The following is a 7,498-nucleotide window of genomic DNA, read 5'->3' as shown; positions in this document are numbered from 1 at the left end:
CGATATGTTCTTTTTTGGTAGGCTATACGGCCAGGCAGAGATCAACGATTTAAATTTTAGTTGGAATTTAAATTATGAGTAGGCTACCAACTAAATGATCACTTTAAAGAAGTGTTGGAAACTATTTGTCCCAGCTGTATAAGAAAAGAGAAAGGGGAAAATCAAGTCATTGCACACTATGGGCCCTGGTCAAAATGAATGCACCAAAAGGGATAGGGTGCAATTTTGGGACGAAGCCACTGCTACAGGTCTCTCCACGGAATGGCAGTGTGGATTCATTCAGGCAATTCCAGTCTCTTCTGCTGTGCCAGCAATGTGACTTTTTCCCTCGGCCTCAAGGCTGAGCTGGAAGGAAGTTTTTACAGTCAACCTTAAAGCAGCTAATCAGCAGTAGAAGTTTAAAATGGCAGCCAGTTTTTTACGGGCGCCCAACCAATTGTGCTATTTATGTGGTTTTTTTCACGTTATTTGTAACTTATTTTGTACATAATGTTTCTGGCAACCGGTATCTTACGGCAAAAAAAGAGCTTCGTGGATATCAGGACAGCGATCACTCACCTCGGATTTGACAAAGATTTTTTCTTCAACAAACAAGATGCAGCAAGAACATTCTCCAAAACACCTGACAGGGGCCAACATCCCGTTATTTGCAAGAGGGAAGCGACGCAGGTACAGAGGACAAAGAGCCGGATGCCTGGTCAGGACCCGGAGAAGGTGAGTGGGAAAGCTGCCGTTACCGTTGGTCAATACTAACTCGCAACGGTGCAATCATTTGGACAATAAACTTAGACAAGGTACGATCCAATAATACATATCCACGGGACCATCAATTTTTTTATCCTAATGATTTCACGGAATCACGGCTGAAATGACGACGATTGATATTCAGACTAGCGGGATACACGCTGCATATAGCACGGCAAGATAGAACAGCAGCCCAGCTCCGGTAAGGACAGGGGGGTGGGGTGTCGGTCTGTGCATATTGTGTAAAAATCTGCCTGGTAGCAACGAAATCTATAGTCTCTCAGATTTTTGCGTCGGCCGGAAGTGAGAGTATTTTGTGATAAAGTTGCAGGTCCAACACTGACTTGCTAGAGAGTTTTTCAGCTATACTTAGTGGTGGCTGTTTATTTACCACCAGAGACAGATGCTTGGACTGAAGACCGCACTCAGTCCAGCTGTATGTAAGGCAATAAGGCCGGCGTCTGTACCGCCTCCCTTGGTGGTAGTTTCCCGTCTCGGCGCTCGTCCGCCCGGCGCCCCGGGCGTGTTCGTCCTCTGTGCCGTTCGTCCGTGTGCGCCGTCTTGGCGGTTGTGGTTGCTTGCTTGTGTTGTGGGGTGTCTGTGGGTGAATTCTGCGTGTGCGCGCTCGCTCTGTTTCTGCTGGTGTTCCGGAGTTCTCGTGTCGGCTGGTGGTGCGGACTTCGCCTGACACGAAACAATCGTCCGTCGCACGGAACCTCGGGTCCGTTGACGTTTGGCCGCTGTGGATGCGGCTGGTCCGTAGCCTAGCGCGGTGTGCGCGGCCGTTGGCATCGTCCGGGTGTGAGCTTAGCCGTCAAGAACCTACCGTACTTATCGCCGCATCGCGGCCTGTGATCTCGACGGACCTTTCTGCTGCAGTGAGTCAGATCGGCGTGCGCGCTGGTGGGTAGCCATACGGTCCGGCCCCTCCCCGGCCCGCCCTGCCACCGTGACCGGTCGCTGGGCGTTTTGCGGGGTCGCTGTCGTGGTATTGGTGCTTGCTGCCCCGTTTCCTGTGTAGTCGGCGTTACTGTGGGTGGTGATGGGGCCTGCCTCTGGGCGCGTTGCGTCGCCTGTGCATCCGCGCCGCTATCGTGTACAGCTGTGTGTTGGTCCGTCCCTGCTGCGTCCCCTGCGCTCGTTGGTCCCGGCGGCCGCCCTGTCCGGCGCGTTTGTCCTGGCTGTAGTCAGGGACTGGTGTGTTCGACGAGTGTGGTGTATTGGTCGCGGGTATCAGGTGGTGTTGTCAGGTGGGGGTGCCTCGTCGTGTGGAGGTGGCTACCGCATTAGTTGATTGATTGGCGTTGGTGGGAGTCGGTGTTGTGCGGCGTCGCTAGTCTCCTAGTGGAGCTGGTGATTGCGATCTCTTAGAGCGGATCGACGGCGTGTGTCATCCGTCGGAGTGATTTGGAAGGACGCTTGGCCGCAGTAGCGCAGCCGCGCCTCGTGTGGGGCAATCCCTTGGGGGACAGAGAGTCCGGAGGCGGCCGGGAAGATATGTTATTGGGACATGTACAGGCCGTCTATGTTGTGTCTGGTCGTATAGAGGTGTTTGGTGTGTGCGTGTGGGACCGCGCTACGCTGCCCGCTCCGATTACTGGGTCAGTGGCGACACGGTGTGCTCGGTTGCAGGGGTGAGATCGCGGGCAGGTGATATCCTTGTGTAGGTGCTAAGTAACATCTCGCACCGTGTGTGGCGATGTCGGCGCCACTCGAATTCAGTAGGGCTCTCCCCCTTGTGTCCTGGTGGTCTGTGCCGGAAGCGCGGGCGCGCGCGTCGTTGTGTGTGTGGGACTAGTTAGTCCCGCCGTCGGCTGTCGTTTCCCCTCGGCGTGATTGGGCGCCTCAGCGCACCTGTGCCAGCGTCGCCGGTTAGAGGCCGCCGCCTGAGCTGCTATCGCTCTTAGTCGTGAGATTCGCGCGCGTTGCAGTGAGGCGGCGCCGCTGCGGATCCTGGGTAGGCCAGGGGACTGTGCCCGCGGGGTGGTGGATGGTTATTTGTCTCGGACTGGCTTGTAACGCGACGCGCATGGTGGATGTAGAGGTGCAGGTCGGCACGCGCATCAGTATTACAGCTCTGGCTGGATGGCGTGGCCGTCGTTACCGGTCGAGCGAGGAGGCTAGATGACTAGTTCGCCGTTCTGTATGAGGCGCGACTAGGGGCGACGTGTGTGCAGCGTGGGAGGGCATGGGATTGGTGCTGCACGGTCTCTGGTGCCCGATGGCCGGGGTACAAGGACGTGGCGGCTGAGCGCTAATAGGTGAGTAGGGCGCGAGAAATCGTTGTTAAGGTCGACGCGGTCGGCGTGCCGGATGTGGTGTGAACTGACGTCCATTTGGCTAGCTGTCGCTTTGTAGTCTTCTCGGCGTTTGGCCTGGCCGGTCATTCGTCCTTCTCTAGGTCCCGCGCGTCGGTCTCCGGTCCTCTCCTCGGCCCGCGTGCGCGGCCAGTCGCTTCCGGCCCGGCCGACCCTTTCGCGTCGTCGCCCGCGTTCTGGACCCGCTCCCCCTGCCTCGCTCAGGTGGCCCGGTCGCTCGATCGATCTTGTCCTTTGTCTCCGCCCTGTGTGTTGGATCCGCGGCCGCCCTGGCTTGGCGGGTTCTCAAAAGCGAACACTCACCAGAGGCGGCACTCGCTAGGTGGCCGAGACTTTTAATGCAGGGGACAACTTAATCAGTTCGCGACCAACAATTTCTATCATGTTAAATGTGCAACGGCAGGAAAGGAAAACAATTGCTAGATTCGGAAGCCTGTAACTCGACCACACAGGGAGACGCCGTAGCAAAGCCTCTCCCTCGCCTGCACATCTTGGTAAATCCCGACCACAAACGCTATCGCTCCTGATTCCCTGGCTTAACAAGCGATAAATTTAAAGCGGAAGCACCATACTTGCTTGTGCCGATAAGAAAAGTGGTCAGATGAAGCAGGATGCTGAACGAACTACAGGGCCTCGTTTTTGGCTATCACAGACTGAACGATGTTCCGAGATTCTTCCAAGGCATTGTAGGAGTAACAGCCACGATCAGTCGACTGGCTTATGCAATAAATGCATCGAGGACATCGGTCCCCACAGTGACTGTACGTACATACCCCAACCAGAAGCCATGGACTACAGGCAACATTTCGGAACTGAGCTAAAGAGGTAGAGCTGGCCGCTTTCAAGGTGCGGGACTGCTTCACCGGCGGCAGCTTACAAGAAATCCTGCGTATGCTCTGCCGACGAACCATGCAAACAGGCAAAGGCGGTCATAGCAGGGCTAAGATTGGAATACACCGGGCTATCAACCGGGCTCCGACGCTCGTTCTTATTAGGCAGGGGCTTGCAAACTTATTACAGAATTAACAAATGGGCACAGCATGCAGCCGCTTGCCATGCAGGTGACAGCGCAGCTACAGACGAGCTTAAGATCACTTCTATGTGCTCGCGGTTTCGAGGCAAGCACACATGGAGTCTTGCGCATGAGCACGCAGCTGTTTCTGGACAACTGTGTGAGATCAGCTCTGTCGTAGGCCAACGTGAAAAAGACGCTTTTAAACAGGTCAATCATCACAAGGCTGAGACAGGGGCCGGACGTGCGGATAGTTCTCCAAGGCATGCTGTGCTGTGTGTCTGCGCGCGTGGCAATTGACGTGATCGAGATGGGTCGACTCGTGGACGTCGAGACTGGCGAGGTGTATTGCCTGGACATTTAACATGGTTCCTGATTTGGTACGTGGCTGTAGATATACCAGAGCAGTGTTCAAGTGTATTACCGATAGTGTCGCAGTGTGTATAGAGCCAAGAACACAAGTAAGTGCGACCCGGGTGCCGATCTAAATAACTACAGACGCCGTAACTACTATACGCAGGTGTAGAGAGTTCAGTAATTAGGAAGAGGTGCGTTTGATAGGATATCGGTTGGTGTTAGATGGATCGGCTCACATCGTAAACAGCCATTATCACGCAGAAGACTCGCCTAGTACCTCACTCCGCAGATGTGGGCATAGCTTCTATAGTGCAGTGGTGGGGGAGACGATCGACTTGGACTTGGGGCAGGTCGGGAACGATGTTCTCACGGGACGATTGTATATGCGTGCATAATCCTTCTGATTGGCACTCCACACTGCCTATCTCCACCTGGATCATGAAGAGACAGTTATGTGAGAAGTGCTATTGCAGTTGACTAGCTCAGCGTTCAACACCATGAGTACCGGGTGTGTCTCAAGCTCCATCACTAAAGCGTGGTAGGATTTGCTTGAAACTAAACACCTCCCTCTGCACTGGTCCTGGACTTTCGCCTGGAGGGCGCCGCATGGTGGTTGAGGGTAAGGTAGCACGCATCTGCCACGCTGAATGGCGTCTCATTACACTGGATGCTCCCCAGGGCTGAATGCTCCAGTTCCCTCCTGTAGCCCCTGTTCACGCGTTCACGACTGGCATTGGCCATGGCATGGACCAACTACCATCAGTGTAAGTTTTGCAGATGACTCCACAGTGGGTAGCCGCATCATCGTGCAACGACGAGATCAGCCTATAGGAAGGCAGGTCAGAAGGACCTGGTCGGGTGATGCCAGAGTATAACAGGACGCTATCTCACGGTAACAGACTAAGGGAGAGTGATTTGGATTACGAGGAAATGGAGGATCGCGGAGCACTGTGTGGCCCGCCGATTGTCTTATGCGAAGTCTTGTGGTGTGTAGTGGTCGCCGTAAGTTCTGTGTGTGTTAGTTCTGTGTGTGTGCGTGACCAGGTAGATAGTGGATAGTTGTGTGCGGGTTGCGAGAGTGAGTTGGCTTATGTGATCGTGCTGGCCTGATGATTGACGCGGGGTATGCTGTGGGTCGGTTTGGTTGTTGTGGGTGCGCGTTGTTGTGTTGGGGAGGGTAGTAGTTTCTCATGTGGTGTTGGCGTGGAGGATCTAGTCGGCTGGGTCGGGCGTAGTGAGGGGGCTGTGTCGTCGTATGGCTGGGGTGTGTCGGTTGTGGTGGTTGTGTGCTGCGTTCGGGGCTTTGCGTGTGGCGGGTGGTTGCGGGCGGGGCTGGTAGTGGAGCGGGGGTGTGGAGCTTCAATGTTCCTTGGGGTCACATCAGAAAACTAGAATTGGTCCAAACAGCAGCCAGAGACAGTCGTGGGAAGACAGGGCACGACAGAGCCCATCTCCCGCTCACGAAACTAAAAGATTTGGCATGGGGTCTGGATCCTGCAAGAAGGTTGTTGTCTGACAGCTGCAACATCGAGAGCATCCTGGCTGGTTTGCAGTCAGCTGCCGTGGTAACGGGGCAATATGCTCGGCCTCTGACCGCAAGCACTGACAGAGGGTAGTGGGGGCGCATGGGCCTCAGTAGCATCGGCTGGGGTAAGGCTGCCTGCATCCAGGCGACCGTCTAACGACAGGCTGCGCCTGTCTTTTTTGTTTTTCTTTCTTGTTTATTATATTTTTTATTTTATGTTATCTTTTATATCTATTAATTACAGTACAATCTATTTTATATAGTTTGTTAGTCTCTCTCGTTTCTTCTAATCCTATTTGTCTGTCTATCTATTTTGTGTCTTATTGTTGTTTTCTATTTCTGCATGTGTCCGCCACCCCGCACCGCGCGCTCCTGTAGGCGCCAACCCGTCTGTTTACGCGTATGGCTTGCTAGCGCTCTGTTTCATCAGTATAGTGCATAGCTTCAGTTAACCAAGTATCACATGTTAGCGCATACTACCTCAATCAAGCCTGACTCACTGTGTGTCTGTATGTAGCCTCTGCTACTGTAGTACATAGCCTGTCGTTTTTTTACTGTTGTTTTTGATTTCTTGTACCTATACTATTGTTCAACGGCTAATACCTTTTGTTGCACCTATTGGTTGAGGAGCGCTGGTGTAAGCATTTCTCACTGTAAGGTCTCCACGTTGTATTCAGGCGGCCTTACGTGACAAATAAACGTTTGAACTTTGATTAGATTTAGATACAAAGGTGTGTCGTTCACCACCCTGGGGTGTTTTGGTAAAAAGGTCTGAAGGATGGGCTGGAGAAATGTGAATCCTTTCTTTAAATTGCCAGTAAGACTGTATGATGCAGGGAGTGACCGATGAGGATTGTAACCATACGAAATAGTAGTAGTTTATAAACTGTGTTTGAGGCTATAGGGTATTGGCTGTTTGTACGATTTACTTTGTTTACTAACATTGGAGTAACACATGCGCATATATTTCTGGGTTTCTGATGGGGGTCACAACAGTTGAACTAAGTCATGAGACATTTTGATAATGTTATTTCTTCAAGAATCAATGGTACAGTATTAGCGGTGAAGGGTTCACAAAACTCACGGTCATTTTTGATATGTCAAGGTTCGGTGTCACGGTTCACACAAATAAATGCCGTGAACGATATGTAATTGTGTATTTAGATTTTCCAGTTATTAATTAATGTAGATACATGGGTGAGCTGTCACGTGTGCTCCTCTCCAGCCTCTTGGTCAACCAGGCTGCTTGTTAGGGCACAGCACCTGTCACCGAACGTTTAGGCGCATAATGACACTGCACTCTGGCCCATGAAGCTCTTTGATTACCTGCAGGTAGCTTGAATTCCCAGGAGCATATGGAAAGAAAGGGACAACAGGAAACAGCAGTGCCTGCCTTATAACATGAAATAAAATAGTAATTTAAAGTACCATGAGTACCTTGTCATGCCGTACGGGTTGTGCCATCAGTTTTCCAAGCCTTTGTAGACAAGATTTTCAGGGACCTGCACGGGCAGGGTGTGGTGGTGTATATTGATGACATTT

This window comes from Salvelinus sp. IW2-2015, linkage group LG18 (assembly GCF_002910315.2).
Source record: "Salvelinus sp. IW2-2015 linkage group LG18, ASM291031v2, whole genome shotgun sequence".
NCBI classification, from domain to species: domain Eukaryota; kingdom Metazoa; phylum Chordata; class Actinopteri; order Salmoniformes; family Salmonidae; genus Salvelinus; species Salvelinus sp. IW2-2015.
This window is presented reverse-complemented; position numbering follows the sequence as displayed.